At 42.2% G+C, this 24,171-nt stretch overlaps 1 protein-coding gene and 1 non-coding gene across 2 annotated transcripts in view; both read left to right on the forward strand.

Annotated features, from left to right (window-relative positions):
* COP1 (COP1 E3 ubiquitin ligase) overlaps positions 1-24,171 on the forward strand; it is a gene marked incomplete in the record, with an annotated part of 548,256 nt that overhangs the window by 492,486 nt on the left and 31,599 nt on the right.
* On the forward strand, positions 13,302-13,432 carry LOC128641524 (small Cajal body-specific RNA 3). The gene has a single exon (XR_008399543.1). It is a non-coding gene; the product is annotated as a small Cajal body-specific RNA 3 (non-coding RNA).

Genomic DNA, 24,171 nt, shown 5'->3' on the forward strand with positions numbered 1-24,171 from the left:
AATGTAGTTCGTGCTCTAAAATTCTATTTAGATGCTACAAAGGATTTTAGACAAACATCTTCCTTGTTTGTTGTTTATTCTGGTAAAAGGAGAGGTCAAAAAGCAACTTCTACCTCTCTCTCTTTTTGGCTTAAAAGCATCATCAGATTGGCTTACGAGACTGCCGGACGGCAGCCTCCTGAAAGAATCACAGCTCATTCCACTAGGGCTGTGGCTTCCACATGGGCCTTCAAGAACGAGGCTTCTGTTGATCAGATATGCAAGGCAGCGACTTGGTCTTCACTGCACACTTTTACTAAATTTTACAAATTTGATACTTTTGCTTCTTCGGAGGCTATTTTTGGGAGAAAGGGTTTTGCAAGCCGTGGTGCCTTCCATCTAGGTGACCTGATTTGCTCCCTCCCTTCATCCGTGTCCTAAAGCTTTGGTATTGGTTCCCACAAGTAAGGATGACGCCGTGGACCGGACACACCTATGTTGGAGAAAACAGAATTTATGTTTACCTGATAAATTACTTTCTCCAACGGTGTGTCCGGTCCACGGCCCGCCCTGGTTTTTTAATCAGGTCTGATAATTTATTTTCTTTAACTACAGTCACCACGGTATCATATGATTTCTCCTATGCAAATATTCCTCCTTTACGTCGGTCGAATGACTGGGGAAGGCGGAGCCTAGGAGGGATCATGTGACCAGCTTTGCTGGGCTCTTTGCCATTTCCTGTTGGGGAAGAGAATATCCCACAAGTAAGGATGACGCCGTGGACCGGACACACCGTTGGAGAAAGTAATTTATCAGGTAAACATAAATTCTGTTTTTAAACAACTTTCCAATTTACTTTTATCAAAATTTTGCTTTGTTCTCTTTGTATTCTTAGTTGAAAGCTAAACCTAGGAAGGCTCATATGATAATTTCTAAGCCCTTGAAGGCTGCCTCTTATCACATGCTTTTTTTTTTGCTTTTCACAACAGGGGAGAGCTAGTTCATGTAAACCATATAGATAACATTGTAATAACGCCCGTAAATTGTTGCAGACACTGCACTAATTGGCTAAAATGAAAGTTAATAGATACCGTATTTTTCGCTCCATAAGACGCACATTTTCCCCCCTCAAAAGTAAGGGAAAATGTCTGTGCGTCTTATGGAACGAATGCAGGCCCTGCGCTTGATCTAGGGCGGCAAATTTTGGGAGGCGGCACTTTTTGGAGGCAGTCATCGCGCTTAAAACAGATGGAAAAAACTGTCCACAGCGCGCTAATGCATGAGGCTAGGATGCTTGAGTCGGCAGCATATGGAGTGAGACAGTGAGTGAGTACCGTAGTTTATTGAACAGACCCACACACTCTATTTGGGAACTTTATTGCTGGCATTAGCTTTTATTTTTATACCGCCATACTGCCCAGCAAACTACTGGCTCCATTTATAATTCTGCATGCTGGTAAGGTAACTGTAGATGCTTGCTATGCAGAAGCTACTGGTATATATTTTCAATATATAGACGCTTGGCCAGGGGTTTAATTGCATGCACAGTAGCGCCTCTCTCTCTCCTGCTTGTGTGTCCGCTTCAATTGATGTTTATGGGTTATTATGGCTATGCAAAATCATCACGAGAAATAGAGCCGGTGTCAGATAAGGCTTATCTGACACCGGCTCTATTTCTCGTGATGATTTTGCATAGCCATAATAACCCATAAACATCAATTGAAGCGGACACACAAGCAGGAGAGAGAGAGAGAGGCGCTACTGTGCATGCAATTAAACCCCTGGCCAAGCGTCTATATATTGAAAATATATACCGGTAGCTTCTGCATAGCAAGCATCTACAGTTACAATCAATTGTAAGCCGCAGATAATGGATTGCAGTCAGAAGGCTCCCGGTCCCGCCTCCAGCAAACGGAAGAAGTGAGAAACTACGGTATATAAAGTTAAAATGAAGCGTTTGAATAAACGCTTCATTTTTAACTTTATATCACCAGTGACCAGGCGCAGGGTGAGGGTCCCATCTTGCTGGCTGCAGTCCTTCCCCTCAGCATTCTCTGCCTACTGGACTGGTAGTGTGACACTGTGCCTACTATCAGCACAGCGCGGGAAAAAGAGCCGGTCAGTGTAAACTGTAAGCCGCAGCAGTGCACCACCATAAGAAAAAAATGAGTGGCTCCCGGTCCCGCCTCCAGCAAAGGGAAGAAACTACCGGTATATAAAGTTAAAAGGAAGCGTTTATTCAAGTACAGACTGTACTTGAATAAACGCTTCTTTTTAACTTTATATACGGTAGTTTGATGATTCTTCTTCCCTTTGCTGGAGGCGGGACCGGGAGCCACTCATTTTTTTCTTATGGTGGTGCACTGCTGCGGCTTACAGTTTGATATCAGTACACTGATCTGAGACTGGCTCTTTTTCTCGTGCTGTGCCAATAGGCACAGTGTCACACTACCTGTCCAGTAAACAGAGAATGCTGAGGGGAAGCAGGACTGCAGCAAGATGGGACCCTTACTCTTTCTCTTTATTAGTAATTTAAAATATGCTGTGTCCCTGCACTGGTTATTGTATTTATCTCTCCTTCCCTTCTCTACCTGGCTCCTTCCTCTCCCTCCCTCCTTCCTTTCTCTCCCTCCCTCCTTTCTCTCCCTCCCTCCTTCCTCTCCCTCCCTCCTTCCTCTCCCTCCCTCCCTCCTTCCTTCCTCTCCCTCCTTCCTTCCTCTCCCTCCCTCCTTCCTATCCCTCCTTCCTCTCCCTCCCTCCCTCCTTCCTTCCTCTCCCTCCTTCCTTCCTCTCCCTCCCTCCTTCCTCTCCCTCCTTCCTCTCCCTCCCTCCTTCCTTCCTCTCCCTCCCTCCTTCCTCTCCCTCCCTCCTTCCTCTCCCTCCCTCCTTCCTTCCTCTCCCTCCCTCCTTCCTTCCTCTCCCTTCCTCTCCCTCCCTCCCTCCTTTCTTCCTCCCTCCCTCCTTTCTTCCTCCCTCCCTCCTTCCTCCCTCCCTCCTTCCTTCCTCCCTCCTTCCTTCCTCTCTCTCCCTCCTTCCTTCCTCTCTCTCCCTCCCTCCTTCCTTCCTCTCCCTCCCTCCTTCCTCTCCCTCCCTCCTTTCTCCCTCCCTCCTCTCCCTCCTTCCTCTCCCTCCCTCCTTCCTCTCCCTCCCTCCTTCCTCTCCCTCTCTCCCTCCCTCCTCTCTCCCTCCCTCCTCTCTCCCTCCTCTCTCCCTCCCTCCTCTCTCTCTCCTCTCTCTCTCCCTCCCTCCTCTCTCTCTCCTCTCTCTCTCCCTCCCTCCTCTCTCCCTCCCTCCCTCCCTCTCTCCCTCTCTCCCTCCTCCTCTCCCTCCCTCCTTCCTCTCCCTCCCCTCCCTTCCTCTCCCTCCTCTCTTCTCTCTCCCTCCTCTCTTCTCTCTCCCTCCTCTCTTCTCTCTCGCTCCTCTCTTCTCTCCCTCCCTCCTTCCCTCTTCTCACTCCTCTCCCTCCTTCCCTTCCTTCTCTTTCTCCCTTCCTTATCTCCCTCCCTTATCTCCCTCCCCAACAGAATCTTAAATGCCTAGGGCAGCACAAAACCTAAATACGCCCCTGGTTAGGGTTAAGGGTTAGGGTTTAGGGTTATTAGGGATAGGGGTTTAGGGTTAGGGTTTAGGGTTAGCCCCCTCACCTTGGCACATCAGGCATCAGGAAAAAGAAATTATATATTTTTTTCTTGTTTTCCTCCTCTAAAAACTAGGTGCGTCTTATGGTCAGGTGCGTCTTATGGAGCGAAAAATACGGTAATAAATAAAATGTCATGTGATCAGGGGGCTGTCAGAAGATGCTTAGATACAAGTTAATCACAGAGGTAAAAAAGTGTATTAATATAAGTGTTGGTTATGCAAAACTGTGGAATGGGTAATAAAGGGATTATCTATCTTTTAAAACAACAAATTCTGGTGTTGACTGTCCCTTTAATGATTATCTTATGTAGATTGTAAGCACTTTGAGACAATACCTCCTCATATATTGCTTTAGCTGCTACTGTCTTCATTTGTTTATAACTTTTAATGTATAAAATGTGATTAATATGCTGATCTGTTACCAAGTCACTTCTATACCTCTCTAAGGTGGTTTAACCTTCCCTTTTCCAAGCAGCTTTTTATACAGAAGATCATTAATTAAATTTGAGAGCTTGTTAATGAAGATTAGCAGCTAATACAGACCTAATCAATGGGGGCAGACTATTTGCTCTGTGTACTTTATATCAGTGATTGATTTATTCCAGTGCATTACCAAAATACTTTATCTTTTCCCTTGTATCCCCACATCAGCGCATACTAAAAGCTTTAAAGGGACAGTCTACAATATAATTGTTTTTGTTTAAAAAGATAAACACCTTTACTACTTCTTCCCCAAATTTGCACAACCAACGTTGCTAGATTAATATACTTTATAACATTTAAACCTCTAAATTTCTGCATGTTTCAAAGTTTCTATATACACTCTTAATCACATAAATTTTTATTTACTTTTCACAACAGGAGACTGCTAGTTCACGTGGGCCATATAGATAACATTGTGCTCACGGGACGTTATTTAAGAGTTAGCACAATACAGTACTAAATGCAAGTCAATAGATAAGTCATGTGATCAGGGAGCTGTCAGAAGATGCTTAGATACTTTTTACCTCTGTGATTAACCTTGTATTTCTTTCCTAAGATATGGAGAGTCCACAACGTCATTCAATTACTAGTGGGATATCACTCCTGGTCAGCAGGAGGAGGCAGAGCGCACCACAGCAAAGCTACTAAGCGTCACTCCCCTACTCATAATCCCCAATCATTCTCTTTGCCTCTGTGTATGGAGGAGATGAAGAAATTAATTCCTTTTTCGGGTACTTTTCCCTGCAAGCAAGAATTTGGGTTTAGCGGAGTCCACGTCTATCTCTTTAGTAGAGTAGTGGTGGCTTTTAAGCAGTTAGGAAGTTGTGAGGTAGTCCTTGCTTTGTTTCCCAACACATTGCTGCCCATGGTACAGAAAGCCAGAGTTGGTTACTCTGTTCTTTCTTTGTTTCTTCTATAAGTGTCTGTAAGGAGTATGTGTTCTTTCACGCCTTGTGAGCTGTCTTGTTGCCGGACAGCTAGACTGCAGGTAAGTGCTTTTGTCTTCTACGTCTTGGAGACTTGCACTTCAGAAGAATATTTCATATGCAGTAGATGGGGACATTTTTAAAATCCTTTATACAGGATTTTCTTTGGCAGTGGGCAGGCACATTATGTATGTTGAGAATAGGGGTTAATCTTCCCTTTGTTGGGACATTTTTCCTCTTTGGGCATATTTATTTGAAATGCTTTATTAGTATGTGTGTGGCTAATATTTTATACAGGGATTTATGTATAAACTTAAAATTTGGCAGTTGGTTTTCTTTGCTTGCTAAGCTAGGCAGACTGCTTGAGCGTTTGTGTAAATTAAGATCCGGTGTTGTAGGCAGAGGGAAACGCGTGCCTTTTACTTGCTGCATAGTTTCCTCTCCCTGCCGGTCATGTGACCTCTCTGCTGTCGGTTATTCACGGAGCTGAGCAGCGTAATTGAATTTCAGTCTCTTCAGTGTCTATCTACTATATGTTTGTTTTAGAGACTTCTGGCAGCCAAATTGTGTATAAGTGTTATGGTAAGACACCTCAACCTGTCTGAGGTGTAGGGGGCCTAATTGGTTTATTATTTTAAACAATTTTGCATAACGTTAAGCGGCTGTGGTATTAAAAATTCTTAAAGTGACAGTGTATTTAAAAAAAATTCTATTTGGGGAATTTTTTATTTAGTATTATGGACATGGACCAAGACTGTCTTGACAAATGCTTGTTATGCCTTGAGGCACAAATTGTTTTGCCTATGCAATACTGTGCTGCATGCTTAGCTAGAACACTTCAATTTAAAGATAAATTGTTGCCCTCTGAGCCCAATGTCTCTCAGGATGATGCTGTTTAGGCAATGCCACAGCTTTTTCCTCAAAAGTCCCAAGTCTCTATGGCGTAACATACAGTGCCAAGCAGTTCCTCTTAGCCTCCTGGAGGAGTTTATTTTCCTGCAGATTTTGCTGCACAGGTTTCTTCTGTGGTATCTGCAGCATTATCTGCTTTTCCTATGCTGGGAAAACGCAAGAGGAAAATTAGACATTCAGATAGTAAGGTTTCTGTTCCACCTACTGCTACGCTGCCCTCCCTCATAAGTCTTATGAGGAGGATACGTCGGTAGCCTCTGATTTTGAAATCTCAGATTCGGACAGTATTATTCCTTCATCTGATACTGAAGAAGTAAACTTAAGATTTAAGCTTCAACGCCTTTGTGTACTGTTAAAAGACGTATTGGCTACTTTGGACGACTGATACTTCTGTCGTCAACCCTAAGAAGTCTAGTAAACTTAATAAATACTATGATGTTCCTCTGTGGAAGTTTTTCCTGTCCCAGACTGTGTGACGGAGTTTATTTCACAGGAATGGGAGAAGCCAGGAATTCCTTTCTCCCGTCTCCTGTATGTAAAAAGATGTTTCCTGTTGCTGACTCCATTAAAGATTCTTGGCGCATGGTGCCTAAAGTAGAAGGGGCTATTTCTACTCTGGCTAAGAGAACTATGATCCCTAAAGAGGATAGCTGCTCCTTTAAGGATCCCATGGACAAAAAGCTCTATGTTCATCAAAGTCTTCAATGGCAACCTGCAGTTTGTATTGCCACAGTAGCAAGTGTGGCATCTTATTGGTGCAACGCCTTGTCTGAATCAGTTTTAGTAGAGACTCCGTTGGAGGAGATACAAGATAGGATTAAGGCTCTCAAACTAGACATTTTCTTTATTTCTGATGCTAACATGCAAGTTATTAGACTGGGTGCCAAGATGTCTGGCTTCTCTGTCCTAGCCCGTAGGGCATTGTGGCTACAATCTTGGTCATCTGATGTTACCTCTAAGTCCAAGCTTCTGGCGCTTCCTTACAAGGGTAAGACCTTGTTCGGACCTTGTCTGGCAGAAATAATTTCTGATATTACAGTGGAAAAGGGTCTTTTCTACAGCAAAACAAGAAGAACTGACTCAAAGGGCGTTGTTCCTTTCGTAACCTCAAAGGTCAAAAGTCTTGCTCTCCCTCTTCCAAGCAGGAGCAGTCCAAGTTTTCTTGGAAGCCCAATCATTCTTGGAATAAGGGGAAGCAATGAAAGAAACCCTCAGCTGAGTCTTAGTCAGCATGAAGGGTCGACCCCCAGTCCGGGATCAGATCAAGTGGGGGGGGCAGACTTTCCCTGTTTTGTCAAGCGTGGAGACGAGATGTCCCAGGTCCTTGGGCTGTGGACATAGTATCTCAGGGTTACAAAATAGAATTCAAAACTTTCCCTCTCAGGGGCAGATTCCACCTCTCAAGATTATCTGCAGACCAGGAAAAAAGAGAGGCATTCATGAACTGCGTTCATGTTCATGGTTCTCAAAAAAGAGGGAACTTTTCGACCCATTTTAGACCTAGAGTGCCTCAACAAGTTTCTTAGGGTACCGTCCTTCAAAATGGAAACCATTTGTTCCATTTTTCCTTTGGTCCAAGAGGGTACGTTCATGATGACCATAGACCTGAAGGACGCGTATCTTCATGTTCCCATCCACAGGGATCATCACAAATTCCTGAGATTCGCCTTTCTAGACAAGCCCTTTCAGTTTGTGGCTCTTCAGTTTGGACTTGCCACAGCTCCCAGAATTTTCTCAAAGGTTCTGGGGGCTCTCTTGGCAGTGATCAGGTCTCGGAATTGCAGTGGCGTCATACCTGGAAGACATATTAGTTCAGGCGCATCTTTTCAACAAGCAAACTCTCATACAGAGAACTTGTTGTCTTTTCTACGTTCCCACGGTTGGAAAGGGAATCTGGAAAAGAGTTCCCTTGTTCCAAATGCAAGGGTGGTTTTGTTAGGGACCATAATAGATTACCTATCTATGAAATTTTTTTCTGACAGAAGTCAGAAAATCCAAAATTATCTCCTCTTGCCTCTCTCTTCAGTCTACTGTTCGGCCACCAGTGGCTCAATGTATGGAGGTAATTGGTCTGATGGTCGCTTCCATGGACATCATTCCCTTTGCTCAATTCCATTTGAGAGCTCTGCAATTATGCATGTTCAGACAATGGAGCGGAGACCATTAAGATCTGTCTGAGGATAGATCTAGACCAGTCGACAAGAGACTCTCTCCCATGGTGGCTTTCTCAGGACCATCTGTATCAGGGCAAATTCTTCCGGAGACCTTCCTGGGTGATTGTGACCATGGACGCTAGGCTGGGGAGCAGTCTGGGACTCGTTAAAGGCGCAGGGATTATGGACTCGGGAGGAGTCTTCTCTCCCCATAAACATCTTGGAGTTGAGAGCGATTTACAATGCTCTGATGGCTTGGCCTCTATTGTCTTTAGCCCGGTTTATCAGGCTTCAGTCGGACATCACCTTATTGGCTTACATCAACCACCAGGGAGGAACTCTGAGTTCCTTAGCCATGAAGGAGGTGGCACAGATTATTCAGTGGGCGGAAGCTCACAATTGTTTATCTGCCATCCACATTCCTGGAGTGGACAACTGGAAAGCGGATTTCCTGAGCAGACAGACATTTCATCCCAGGGAATGGGCTCTCCATCTGGAGGTGTTCTCCAGGCTAACCCTCAAATGGGGGGTGCCGCAGTTGGATCTGATAGCGTTTCGGCAGAATGGCAAGCTTCAAAGGTATGGTTCAAGGTCAAGAGGATCCTCAGGCTACTCTGATAGATGCTCTGGCGGTTCCTTGGGGTTTCAGTCTAGCATACCTGTTTCCTCCGTTTGATCTCCTTCCACAAGTTATTGCTCGTATCAAACAAGAGAGAGCATCTGTAATTCTAATAACTCCTGCATGGCCTTGCAGGATCTGGTATGCAGACATAGTGAAGATGTCATCTCGGCCGCCTTGGAGGTTGCCTTTGAGGAAGGACCTAACTCAGGGTCCATTCCTCCATCTAAATCTCGTTTCTCTGAAGCTGACTGCTTGGAGATTGAACGCTTAGTTCTCTCTAAGCGTGGCTTTTCTGAGTCGGTCATTGAGACCATGATCCAGGCTCGCAGGCCTGTTACTCGAAAAATGTACCATAAGGTATGGCGTAAATACCTTTATTGGTGTGAATCTAAGGGCTACTCTTGGAGTAGGGTCGGGATTCCTAGAATTTTGTGTCTTCTCCAGGAAGGTCTGGAGAAAGGGTTGTCAGTCAGTTCTCTGAAAGGTCAGATTTCTGCATTTATTTTGTTACACAAGCGTCTGGCGGATGTGCCAGATGTTAAATGTTTTTGTCAGGCCCTGGTCAGAATCAGGCCTGTGTTGCTTCTCCTTGGAGCCTTAATCTTGTTCTTAAAGTTTTGCAGCAGGCTCCGTTTGAACCAATGCATTCCATAGATATTAAGTTGCTATATTGGAAGGTTTTGTTTCTTATTGCTATCTCTTCTGCTTGGAGAGTTTTGAAACTCTCGGCTTTGCAGTGCGATTCGCCTTACCTTTATCTTTCATGCGGATAAGGCTGTAATTCATACTAAATTGGGGTTTCTTTCTAAAGTAGTTTCGGATAGAAATATTAATTAGGAAATTGTTGTTCTCTCTGTCCCAATCCTCCTCCTCATAAAGAACTTCTGTTGCACAACTTGGATGTTGTGCATGCTCTAAAATTATACCTACAGGTGACTAAGGATTTTCGCCAGTCATCTGCCCTGTTTGTTTCTCAGGAAAGCGTAAGGGTCATAGGGCTACTTCTACTGCTCTTTCCCTCTTCCTCTGGTTGAAAGTATGATTTGTTTTGCTTATGAGACTGCTGGACAGCAGCCTCATGGGAGAATTACAGCTTATTCCACTCTTCTTGGGCTTTCAAAAATGAAGCTTCTGTGGAACAGATTAGCAAGACTTCAACTTGGTCCACTCTGCATACTTTTTCCAAATCATTTTGCCTTTGCTGAGGCCTCTTTTGGGAGAAAGGTTCTTCATGCGGTGGTGCCTTCTGTTTAGGTCTGTCTGTCTTGTTCTCCCTCCCTGTTTATTCTGTGTCCTCTAGCTTGGGTATTGATTCCCACTAGTAATTGAATTACATTGTGGACTCTCCATATCTTAGGAAAGAAAACAAAATTTATGCTTACCTGATAAATTTCTTTCTTTCCAGATATGGAGAATCCACGACCCCACCCTTTATTAAGATAGTTATTTTATTACTAAACCTCAGGCATTTCTACACCTTTGTGTTGTTCCTTTTCCATTTCACTTCGGTCGAATGAGTGGGGATTATGGGTAGTGGAGTGACACTTAAAGGGATACTGAACCAAATTTTTTTCTTTCGCGATTCAGATAGAGCATGAAATTTTAAGCAACTTTCTAATTTGCTCCTATTATCAAATTTTCTTCATTCTCTTGGTATCTTTATTTGAAATGCAAGAATATAAGTTTAGATACCGGCCTATTTTTGGTGAACAACCTGCATTGTTCTTGCTGATTGGTGGATAAATTCACCAATAAAGTGCTGTCCAGAGTGCTGAACCAAAAAAAAACAAAAAAAAAAAAAAACAAAAAAAAAACTTAGATGCATTCTTTTTCAAATAGAGATAGCAAAAGAACAAAGAAAAATTGATAATAGGAGTAAATTAGAAAGATGCTTAAAATTGTATGCTCTTTTTGAATCACAAAAGAAAAAATTGGGTTTATTGTCCCTTTAACAGCTTTGCTGTGGTGCTCTTTGCCCCCTCCTGCTGGCCAGGAGTGATATTCCCACTAGTAATTAAATGACGTTGTGGACTCTCCATATCCGGAAAGAAAGAAATTTATCAGGTAAGCATAAATTTTGTTATTAATATAACTCTGTTGGTTATGCAAAACGGGGGAATGGGTAATAAAGGGATTATCTATCTTCAAAACAATGACAATTCTATTGTAGACTGTCCCTTTAATTCTATGGTCTAGGAACTAAGCACTATTTTAACCCCTCTTAAATGTGTGAATTGAACGATAGGATATTTAGTAGCATGATAACAAATTATTACCTTGTACACTTGGGACCCAACTGTGTTCAACTATGCTTTGCTTTAATCCTTTTAATGTTGATATCATGCAGAGTATTCTTAACCAACATAATATGCAAGTGGCGCTGAAGTGTAAAGCTCTTAATGTGCGAAGTATAGAATTTAATCATCACACACTCCTGTTTTGCCTTCTTACATAGTTTCTGAGGGTTTTATATTTGAGCGAATACAGAGATATATTGATTGTTGCCTTAAACAATCCTATAGGCTTTAGTTAGAGTTGAATCCAGGAAGTGGTTAACGCATATTCTTCTCTAACTCCCTAAGATGATTATTGAAGGTTGCTGAAGTGCCGCTGTCCATCTTTTTAATGTTTGACACCTGGAAAACATGATTAACAGCATTTCTGGGAGAACAGTGTAATTTATTTGTCTGAATATTGCAAGACAACAAAGAAAGCAAAGAATACACAATGTTAAAGATGTGCTTTGGCATGAAGGTGGCTGAACAGAATGGACATTTTTTTCACCTTTTGTAACTGCAGCCATATATTAAGAGCAGTTGGAGGCTTGGCGAATACAGCGTGGGCACATTCTGTCATTGGTGCGATAGAGGATAAAACATTAGAATTATGTCAGCAGAACATGAGGCTTAGTGAACCTCTGACTTGTAAATAAGATCCAAGTGTAGCAAGATTTACTCCTTTGTTAGATGAGCAGCATTAAGGTAGTGTAAGAACTTGGACTATTTCCCAAACTATGATAGAAGAATAGAACATCATGAGCTTGGGTTTTGGCACGGGTAGATGTTATGGTGCAAATCAACCTTCTGGTTGCTTTTTTACGATTTAAAGGGACACTTACTATAAAATGTGTTTTGCTTTGAATGTGTCCCTAATGACTTCTTACAATTAGTGCAGTGTTACATTAATGGCCAATTATTCCTTTATATTTATTTCTGTATTTGAAATAGCTGTTTTAATTAAAAACATCACCCTAGGACATGCCCACAACAATGGGCTGAACCTCAAAGTAAAGCAGAGTAAAGCTAATGTTATTAGTTAGATTTTGTATGTGAAATGGTTGTTTGTATAATTAGCATTTCAGTACCTATCGCTCCTTTGTTCCCATCCCCCCACTATATTAATCGGTGCTCTTGCCTCTTATTTCCAAAGCTTTTCTACAGAGAAAATGTTTGTTACTCATATTGTCACTGAGGTGGGGATACAACAGACAACGGTAGCCATTTTAAATAACAAATAAAGGTAAAGGAGCTGTTTTCAAACAATTAAAGGGACAGTAAACACCAGCATTTGTGTTGCTTAAAAAGATAGATAATCCCTTTATTACCAATTCCCCAATATTGCGTCAACACAGTTATAATAATACACTCTTTACCTCTGTGATTACCTTGTTTCTAAGCCTCTGCAAACTACCCCCTTATTTGAGTTCTTTTGACAGACTTGCATTTTAGCCAATCACTGCTTACTCCTCCTTACTCAAATAAGAGGCGACCTTCAAGGTCTAAGAAATTAGCATATGAGCCTACCTAGGTTTAGCTTTCAACTAAGAATACCAAGAGAACAAAGCAAAATTGGTAAAAGTAAATTGGAAAGTTGTTTAAAATTGCATGCCCTATTTAAATCAGGAGTTTATTTTAAACTTTACGGTCCCTTTAAATACACTCCAGCGGTAAAATGGACCATTGGGGAGTACAATGCCCCTTTAAGTGACCTTTCTTTTTAAAGCTAAAAATTTCAGAACATAAGTAAATACATTTGGCTGCATTTGTCTTAACCCTTAGATGAGAAAATGTAGCCTAAAAGATCTAAATCTATTTCTCATCACACTTAGAACATAGGGCTGATTTCTAAGCCCTTAAAGGTACATTGTACACTGGACATTACTTTGCATATATGTTTTGTAGATGATCCATTTATATAGCCCATACTTGTTTGTTTGTTTTTAAATGTATAGTTTTGCTTATTTTTAAATAACATTGCTCTGAATTTCAGACTCCTTACCAGGCCCCAAAGTTTTAGGAGTATTCTGACGTATACCTACTCCAGCTTGCTCCTCTATGTGTAAAGTGTATTTTCATATGCAGAGGAAGGTGGTGTGGGAAAGTTTGCTATTTCCCACTTGCAGTGGGTTTTCCAGTAACCTTTTAAACAGAGCTAAACTGGAAGCTTCTAAGAGTTTTTAAACACTTTTATACTGGATTTTTATATCAGTATCTGTGCATATTATTCTTTATAGTAGTGTCTATTACATGCAGTTATATGAAAATGAGCGTATACTGTCCCTTTAAAGGTCACCTCATCTCATTAGGGTCTGGAAGCTGTAATATTAATGCGTGCAGTTTGAGTTTCTGCAGGCAGTATCAGCCTTCCTATAGTAACAGGAGATCTCTGCCTGGCTCTGTATAGGATAGACAGAGGCAGATCGTTCCTCTCCTCACACATTATCCTTTAATAAAAATAGCTCACTCACAATCAATACTATGACACCACCCATACATATTCTTAAGTTTTTTGTTGTTGCAGAAACTACAGGTAGCATTTGTGATCTAACCACAAGTGACAAGAAAATAATGAAAACTTCCTGAACCTTAAAGGGACATGAAACCCAATATTAGTTCTTTCATGATTTAGATATAGAGCATACAATTTTAATACAAATTTCCAATTCTCTTCTGTCATTAATTTTTTATTTTCTTGGTATCCTTTAATGAAGGAGCAGCAATGCACTACTGGAAGGTAGCTGAACACATTTTTAAGCCAATGACAAGAGGCATATGTGCGCAGCCACCGATCAGCAGCTAGTACCAAGCTCCTGAACCTACCAAGGTATTGTTTTCAACAAAGGATACCAAGAGAACAGCGCAAATTAGGTAATAGAATTGGGCAGTTGTTTAAAATTGTATGCTCTATTTGAATCATGAATGATTTTTCATGTCCCTTTTATTTTAAGGCACAATATATAGAAATAAAAAACTAAGAAATCAGCCAACAGCCTTGAACCCTGGTTGGCCAATCATTCAACCTTTAATTGCATAGTACAGAAGTCAGAAGAATGCCAGCCAGCGTGATGAGCACCTACTGTCTTTTTCATTTTAGCATTGTTTGCGTGGCTCCAGATTTCAATCCACACACAGTCAGGGTTGGTGGGGAATTTAATACGCTTCTGTATCACTGATACCAGTACGTTAATACAAAATGTCTCTGTCTCCTTGCCAATGATAAGATATTTCATATAGTGTTCATATCGGCAATCCATACTTTGGGCATCCGTGACATGACTGAAGATCAGTGTCCCAGTAAGATGAATAGAAAATGAGGCATGTTATATTTAATGGTGCATTACCAATTACTTTTCATTTTCTTTCATTTTTCTTTCTTGCATTAAGTAGTAAAATCTTTACAGCCATCAGTATATTTTGTTTCCTCATTTCTTTTAACTGCTGAGTGCATTTTGTCTTAATACTCTGTTCCTATGTGGTTCCCCTGTACTCCCCCCCCCCCTCTTATTTCTTATCCCAAAACTGTTTTATACTAGTGTGCCACGTTTTATTCAGCACTTTTCCCCAGTCCTTGCTTTTTCCCTTTGTGAGATTTAGTGACCCCTGCTGCTTGTATACTTGATGTACTGAACAGTTTGTGATGGGTAATTTGGAAGTCTTACTACAGCTGGAGAAGAGGCACGGTATTAGTGAAATAATAAAGGAACATGGAGGTCAAAATAAATGATTCAGATAGAGGATGCAGTTTTACAAAACTTTTACATTGGTCTTTTGGTATCCATTATTGAAAAGCATACTTGAGTAGGCTTAGGAGCTGCAGTGTGGGGAGCTGTCTGGTGATTGGTGACCACACACATGCCTCTTGACATTTGCTCTCCAGATGCATTCACTTATCTCCCAGTAGCCCATTGCTGCACTGGAGCTGACATAAAGCCAACAATTTTTTTCTTTCATGAATCAGATAGAGGGGGCCAAATTATCAAGCTCCGAATGGAGCTTGATGACCCTGTTTTGAGGCTGCGGTCTGCAGTCCACCCAATCCTATACGATCAAGCTGATTGACACCTGCAGGGGGCGGCATTGCAAAAGCAGGTCGCCAGAACTGCTTGTGCAATGATAAATGCCGACAGCGTATGCTGTCAGCATTTATCGATGTGCGGCGGACATGATACCCTACATCGTCCGCACTGTAATAAATAGGCCCCAGAGCATGCAATATTAAGCAACTTTCTAATTTATTCCTAATATCAATTTCCATCTTAATGGGAGGAGAGTCAACTGCCTCATTCATTACTTTTGGGAATTAAGAACCTGGCCACCAGGAGAAGGCAAAGACTACCCAGCCAAAGGCTTAAATACCTCCCCAACTCCCCTTATCCCCCATGATGCTTTGCCTTTCGTCACAGGAGGTTGGCAGAGAAGTGTCGGAAGATTCGGAGTAGTCTCTTATGGAGGGTAGTACTCTTCGCAATGGGACTGGAGTTTTAAGTAGTCCTGTCAGCCTCTCAGTGAGAGCATGGGTGAAAGTTAGACTGCGGAGATGCAGGGAGAGTCTTGCTGCAAAACCATCCTGACTCAGATTAACAGCTCCATAAGCAATCAGCGTTGACTAGTTTTGCTGCTTGCTTTCTGCTCTCAAGTCCATGTCAGGAGCAACGCTACTAGCCTATCACACTTGAAAGGCCTTGTTCCTGTTCCACGGCGTAGATTCTGGTAAGATCGTTTAATTATATACATATAACGTAAGAAGACAGGGTCACAGTGTGTCTCCTTTTATCTGTATAGAATCAAGGGTTAATACCCCAGGAATGGTGGTTATTGAACAGGGGGGGATTTGTGTACAATGTTGTCTACTGTTTATTGTGTGTGAGATGAGGCTCTGTCAATGTGCGAACAGTTAGATTTTTTGAGATGTTGGCGCAGCATTTTTTTGGTGCGTTTTCTCGTTGGTGCTGGGGCGTTTCCTGCATGGCACTCAATGTGACTGGGTGCGGCCTCTTCAACTTCCTTTTTCTTGACCGGTGGTTGCAGGAGACAAAGAGTTTTCTCTGTTGTCCAGGTCATAGGAGTTGGTGAGTTCCCTGGCCATTGGGATATAAAGGTGCCATTTAGCTTATATCTAGTCCATAATAAAGGCGCAAGCGATGGAGGACTCTATGTGAGGGTACTCCCTCTTTAATTAAACTTAACAACTGTGTATATTGTGAGGAGGTCCCGTTTGATCTGCCTGCTCAACTCTGTTCCACATGTTTTGATAAGATTGCAATATCTAAAAAGAACAAAGTATTTAGTACAACTGAGCCTTCCACCTCTGAGGGGGTCTCCGTCCCACGAGGTGCATTCCCTACATTCATCTCCGATTGCACATGTGGCTCCCCAGGCCGATACTAATCCTCCCGCGGGAGGGGCCCTTTGGCCGTATGTTTTTGCTGAGCAATTACAGACGGCGGTTTCTGCGGCCTTCAATGCCTTACCACACCCTGCAAAGCACAAGCGAAAGGTGAATCATAGCTTTCCGTCCCAGGGGTCGTTGACTCCACTGGATATCTCAGATAAATTATCCCTTGATGACAACTCTAACTCTTCGGAGGACGCTCTTTCTGGGTCAGAATCAGCGACATCTAGGCCTTTGTCTTAGGAGGAGCCAGATTTTAAATTTAAGATGGAGCATTTGTACTTTCTGCTAAAGGAAGTGCTAGCTATGTTAGAGGTTCCGGAGCCGAAATTGCCGGAGGAACCTTCGATCCCTAAACTAGATAGGGTTTACGAGGACAGGGTGGTTCCACAGACCTTCCCGGTTCCCATTAAAATGGTTAATATTAAGAATGAATGGGAGAAACTTGGCTCGTCATTTTTTCCCTGTTCTTCTTTCAAAAAGCTGTTCCCCGTTCCGGACTCGCTGGAGGATGGTGCTATTTCCACTCTCGCTAAGCGAATGACTATCCCGCTTAAAGATAGCTCTTCGTTCAAGGAGCCCATGGACAAAAAAAATGGAGTCCATGTTAAGGAAGATGTTCCAACTCACAGGGTTCGTTTTTCAACCAACAGTGGCGGTGGCTAGAGATGCTACCTATTGGTGTGACGCTCTGTCAGCTATGATCAAGGTGGAGACTCCACTCAAGGAGGTACAGGAGCAAATTAAGGCCTTACGGGTAGCTCATTTGTTCATCTGTGATGCAAATATGCAGATTATTTGTCTGAATGCCAAGACTTAAGGTTTGTTCTGTTCTGACCCATAGGGCTCTGTAGTTAAAGTCGTGGTCTGCGGACATGACTTCCAAGTCTAGATTACTCTCCCTCCCGTTTCAGGGAAAGGTTCTATTTGGTCCTGGTTTTGGACACGGTCACGGGGTGCAAGGGTGCTTTCCTACCGCAGGATAAGAAGAGTAAGCCTAAGGGTTCTACTTTTCGTCCCTTTCGTTCAGACAAGTCTCAACGTCAGCAGCCTGCCACGAAAACCGAGCAGTCCAAGGGTTCTTGGTAACCAGCTCACTCTTGGAACAAGACCAAGCAGAGTAAGAAGCCCGCCGAGACAAAATTGGCATGAAGGGGCGGCCCCTGATCCGTTTTTGGGTTGCATAGGGGGCAGACTATCTCTTTTTATGGAGGCCTGGATAAGAGACGTTCAGGACGCTTGGGTTCTGGAGATCATAGCCCAGGGCTACAGGATAGGATTCAAGACTCATCTGCCCAGAGGCAGATTCCTCCTCTTAAATCTATCTTCAAGACCAGAGAAGAGAAACGCCTTCCTAGGTTGCGTGAGGGATCCCCTTCTCTCTGAGTTATCGACCCTTTCCCTCTAGCAGAAATAAGTCTGGGGTATTATTCAAACCTTTTCGTGGTCCCAAAGATGGAGGGCCAGTTTTGCCCAATTCTGGACCTAAAGTGTCTAAGTTTCTGTCAGTCCCATTGTTCAAAATGGAGACGATCAGATCGATTCTGCCCCTGGTTCAAGAGGGACAATTTATGATGACAATAGACCTGAAGGATGCTTATTTTCACGTACCAGTTCACAAGGACCACTTCAAGTTCCTAAGATTCACATTTCTGGACCAACACTACCAGTTTGTTGCACTACCGTTATGTCTGGCGACTGCCCCAAGAGTCTTTACGAAGGTTCTGGGAGCGCTGCTCTCAGTTGCGAGAGCCAGAGGTATTGCAGTGGGACCAGGCTCCATCCTGCAGTCTCGCGGAGGATCACTTGAGAGAGCTCTTCTTCTCCTTCGATCCCATGGATGGAAGATAAACAAAGGAAAGAGTTCTCTGGTCCCCGGCAACAGGGTGAAATTTCTGGGTACGATAATAGATAACATATCCATGAAGATATTCTTGACAGATCCAGAGACGTTCCAAGATTGCGTCCAACTGTCTTGCCCTTCGGATCTCCTTAAGGACATCTGTGGCAAGTTGTATGGAATGATCCAGCATAGATGTCATTCCATTCGCCAGGTTCCATCTCAAACCTCTTCAGTTATGCATGTTGAGACAGTGGAACGGCGATCACTCAAATCTATCCCAACAGATATCTCTGGACATCCGAACAAGGGAATCCCTCTCTTTGTGGATCCGTCCGAGACAACTGTCCCAGGGGACATCCTTCCTTAGACCATCCTGGGAGATTGTGACCACGGACGCAAGTCTATCAGGATGGGGAGCTGTTTGGGGTGCCAAAAAGTTACTGGGCAGGTGGATTTGAGGAGTCAAGTCTACAGAAAAATATTCTGGAACTCCGGCCGATATTCAACACATTACCTTGGTGGCTTACACAGACTCAACTTCAAGCTACCCATATACGGGTCGTGGTCCAGGGATCCCCAGGTAGAGCTGATAGATGCCTTAGTGGTGCCCTGGGAGTTCAACCTACTTTACATTTTTCCGCTGTTGCCACTTCTACCTCGTGTAATGGCCCGCATCAAGCTGGAGCAAGCTTTGGCTATTCTGATCGCCCCGGCGTGACCGCAGAGGACGTGGTTTGCATATCTGGTGGGGATGACATAGTCTCCTCCATGGAGGTTACCCTGTGGCAGAAATCTTCTGGTTCAGGGTCCTTTCTTTCATGTAATTGGCAAGAGTCCATGAGCTAGTGATGTGTGGGATATACAATCCTACCAGGAGGGGCAAAGTTTCCCAAACCTTAAAATGCCTATAAATACACCCCCCCACCACACCCACAATTCAGTTTTACAAACTTTGCCTCCTATGGAGGTGGTGAAGTAAGTTTGTGCTAGATTTCTACGTTGATATGCGCTTCTCAGCTTTTTTGAAGCCCAGTTCCTCTGAGTGCAGTGAATGACAGAGGGATGTGAAGGGAGTATTACCTATTGAATACAATGGTCATCCTAATGGGGATCTATTTCATAGGTTCTCTGCTATCGGTCGTAGAGATTCATCTCCTACCTCCTTTTTCAGATTGACGATATACTCTTTTTACCCTTACCTCTGCTGATTCTCGTTTCAGTACTGGTTTGGCTATCTACTTTATGTAGATGAGTGTCTTTTGGTAAGTATGTTTCCTTTATTTAAGACACTCTCAGCTATGGTTTGGCACTTTATATTTAAAGTTCTAAATATATGTTTGTACTTATATTTGCCATGATTCAGGTTTATCAGTATATTTCCTTTTTGCAGACTGTCAGTTTCATATTTGGGAAATGCATATATATTTATATATATATATATATATTATAAAAAAAAAATCTTACCTGAAATTTTCAAATTGACTCTCTTTTCTAAATTGCGGGCTGTTAGGCTCGCGGGAGTGCAAAATGCTATAATTTATTGAGTCATTCTTGGCGCAAGACTTTTTTGGCGCGAGAATTACGTTTGTTGACGTTATTTAGTCATTTCCGGCATCTTAGTTGGCGCCGAGTTTTTTCACGTAGTTGCGTCATCTATGACGCTCGTGTTTGTTGCAGACGTTTTTGGCGCCAAAAAATATTTTGTCAGTTTTTGGATTCATACTTGGCGCCAAACTTTTGACATTAAGACTTCATTTCTTTTTGCTTCTGGTTTCCAGAGGCTTATTTTTTTTTTTGCATTTCTTTCCCATTCCTGAAACTGTCATATAAGGAAATTGATCATTTTGCTTTATATGTTATTTTTTCTCTTACATATTGCAAGATGTCTCAAACTGACCCTGTCTCAGAATCTACTACTGGAATCCTGCTGCCTGATGTTGGTTCTACCAAAGCTAAGTGCATTTGTTGTAAACTTGTGGTAACTGTTCCTCCGGCTGTAGTTTGTGATAGTTGTCATGACAAACTTTTACATGCAGACAATGTTTCCATTTGTAGTAGTCCATTACCTGTTGCTGGTCCTTCAACATCTAATGTTCAGGATATTCCTGTTAATGTGAGAGAATTTGTTTCTAATTCCATTCAGAAGGCTTTGTCTGTCATACCGCCTTCTAATAAATGTAAAAGGTCTTTTAAAACTTCTCATAAAATTGATGAATTTTTAAATGACTGACAACATTCTGATTTATCTATCTCTGATGAGGATCTATCTGGTTCAGAAGATTCTGCCTCAGATATTGACACTGACAAATCTTCATATTCGTTTAAAATGGAGTATATTCGTTCCTTATTAAAAGAGGTGTTTATTGCATTAGATATGGAGGAGACTAGTCCTCTTAATATTAAAACTAATAAACGTTTAAATTCGTTTTTTAAACCTCATGTAGTTATTCCTGAGGTTTATCCAGTTCCTGATGCTATTTCAAATTTGATTTCTAGGGAATGGAATAGACTGGGTACTTCTTTCTCCTTCAAGGTTTAAAAAACTGTATCCTTTGCCGACTGATAGATTGGAGTTTTGGGAAAAGATCCCCAAAGTTGATGGGGCCATCTCTACTCTTGAAAAGAGTACCACTATTCCTACGGCAGATAGTACTTCTTTTAAAGATCCTTTAGATAGGAAACTTGAATCTTATCTAAGGAGGGCTTATTTATGTTCAGGTCATCTTCTTAGGCCTGCTATTTCTTTGGCTGATGTTGCAGCTGCTTCAACTTTTTGGTTGGAAACCTTAGCACAACAAGTACCAGATCATAATGTGTATAGCATTGTTAAGCTACTTCAACATGCTAATAATCTCATTTGTGATGCCATTTTTTATATCATTAGAATTGATGTTAGATATGTCTTTAGCTATTTTAGCTAGAAGAGCTTTATGGCTTAAATCTTGGAATGCTGATATGACTTCTAAATCAACGTTGCTATCTCTCTCTTTCCAAGGTAATAAATTATTTGGTTCTCAGTTGGATTCTATTATTTCAACTGTCACTGGGGGGAAGGGAGCTTTTTTGCCTCAGGATAAAAAATCTAAGGGTAAATTTAAGGCTGCTAACCGTTTTCGTTCCTTTCGACAGAATAAGGAACAGAAACCTGATCCTTCCCCTAAGGGAACGGTTTCCAATTGGAAGCCTTCTTCAGTCTGGAATAAATCCAACTCATTTAAAAGATCTAAATCAGCCCCCAAGTCCGCATGAAGGTGCGGCCCTCATTCCAGCTCAGCTGGTAGGGGGGCAGACTAAGATTTTTCAAGGATGTTTGGATCAATTCAGTCCAAAATCATTGGATTAAGAACATTGTCTCTCAGGGGTACAGAATAGGTTTCAAAGTAAGACCGCCTGTGAGAAGTTTCTTTCTCTCACGCATTCCAGTGAACCCAGAAAAAGCTCAGGCTTTCCTGAAGTGTGTTTCAGACCTGGAGTTATCTGGGGTAATTGTGCCAGTTCCTTTTCAGGAACGGGGTCTGGGGTTTTACTCAAATCTGTTCATTGTCCCAAAGGAGGAGAATTCTTTCAGACCAGTTCTGGATCTAAAAATTTTGAATCGTTATGTTATGTAAGAATGCCAACATTCAAGATGGTGGCTATAAGGACTATTCTGCCTTTTGTTCAGCAAGGGCATTATATGTCCACAATAGACTTACAGGATGCATATCTTCATATTCCGATTCATCCAGATCACTATCAGTTCCTGAGATTCTCTTTTCTAGACGAGCATTACCAATTTGTTGCTCTTCCTTTTGGCCTAGCGACAGCTCCAAGGATCTTTTCAAAGGTTCTCGGTGCCCTACTCTCTGTAATCAGAGAGCAGGGTATTGCGGTGTTTCCTTATTTGGACAATATCTTGGTACTTGGTCAGTGTTTACGTTCTGCAGAATCTCACACAAATCAACTAGTGTTGTTTCTTCAAAGACATGGTTGGAGGATCAATTTACCAAAAAGTTCTTTGATTCATCAGACAAGGGTAACCTTTTTAGGTTTCCAAATAGATTCAGTATCCATGACTTTGTCTCTAACAGACAAGAGACGTCTGAAATTGGTTGCAGCTTGTCGGAACCTTCAGTTTCAATCACTCCCTTCAGTAACTATGTGCATGGAGGTTTTAGGTCTCATGACTTCAGCATCGGACGCGATCCCCTTTGCTCGTTTTCACATAAGACCTCTTCAGCTTTGTATGCTGAACCAATTGTGCAGGGATTATACAAAGATATCACAATTAATATCCTTAAATCCCATTGTTCGACTATATCTGACTTGGTGGTTAGATCACCACCGTTTAGTTCAAGGGGCCTCTTTTGTTCGTCCAACCTGAACTGTGATCACAATAGATGCGAGTCTTTCAGGTTGGGGAGCTGTCTGGGGATCTCTGACAGCGCAGGGGATTTGGAAATCTCAAGAGGCGAGATTACCAATCAATATTTTGGAACTCCGTGCGATTCTCAGAGCTCTTCAGTTTTGGCCTCTACTGAAGAGAGAACCGTTTATTTGTTATCAGACAGACAATGTCACAACTGTGGCGTATGTCAATCATCAGGGTGGGACTCACAGTCCTCATGCTATGAAAGAAGTATCTCGGATACTTGTTTGGGCGGAATCCAGCTCCTGTCTAATTTCTGCGGTCCATATCCCAGGTATAGACAATTTGGAAGCGGATTATCTCATGCGTCAGACTTTACATCTGGGAGAGTGGTCTCTTCACCCAGATGTGTTTTTTCAGATTGTTCAGATGTGGGGGCTTCCATAAATAGATCTGATGGCTTCTCATCTAAACAGGAAACTTCCCAGGTACCTGTCCAGGGATCCTCAGGCGGAAGCAGTGGATGCATTGACACTGCCTTGGAATTATCAACCTTCCGCCTCTAGTTCTTCTTCCAAGAGTGATTTCCAAAATCATAATGGAGCGTTTGTTTGTACTGCTGGTGGCTCCAGCATGGCCACACAGGTTTTGGTATGCAGATCTTATTCGGATGTCCAGTTGCCAACCTTGGCCACTTGCGTTAAGGCCAGACCTTCTATCTCAAGGCCCTTTTTTCCATCAGGATCTCAAATCATTAAATTTGAAGGTATGGAGATTGAACGCATAGTGCTTAGTCATAGAGGTTTCTCTGACTCAGTGATTAATACTATGTTGCAGGCTCATAAATCTGTGTCTAGAAAGATTTATTATCGAGTTTGGAAGACTTACATTTCATGGTGCTCTTCTCATAAATTCTCTTGGCATTCTTTTAGAATTCCTAGAATTTTACAGTTTCTTCAGGATGGTTTAGATAAGGGTTTGTCTGCAAGTTCCTTGAAAGGACAAATCTCTGCTCTTTCTGTTCTGTTCCACAGAAAAATTGCTAATCTTCCTGATATTCATTGTTTTGTTCAGGCTTTGGTTCGTATCAAGCCTGTCATTAAATCAATCTCTCCTCCTTGGAGTCTTAATTTGGTCTTAAAGGCTTTACAGGCTCCTCCGTTTGAGCCTATGCATTCTCTGGACATTACATTACTTTCTTGGAAAGTATTGTTCCTTTTGGCCATCTCTTCTGCTAGAAGAGTTTCTGAATTATCTGCTCTTTCTTGTGAGTCTCCTTTTCTGATTTTTCATCAGGATAAGGCGGTTTTGCAGACTTCGTTTCAATTTTTGCCTAAAGTTGTGAACTCCAACAACATTTAGTAGAGAAATTGCAGCAAAGAGGAAAAAGAGAGCGCACATCCGATTCAAGGTCGGAGTACTTTATTCGAAACAGCACACGCTAGTAATGTACTTACTAGAGATAAAATATAAAACAGCAGTGTACAATATCATAAATACAGCTTCACCAAGACCAAAGGCAGCGGGAGATCCAAGGCATCCGATTGAAGATATTCAAACAATTCCCGGCAAAGAGAGTGATCTTTACACCAATA

Source organism: Bombina bombina, chromosome 10, assembly GCF_027579735.1.
Source record: "Bombina bombina isolate aBomBom1 chromosome 10, aBomBom1.pri, whole genome shotgun sequence".
In the NCBI taxonomy this organism is placed as follows: Eukaryota; Metazoa; Chordata; class Amphibia; order Anura; family Bombinatoridae; genus Bombina; species Bombina bombina.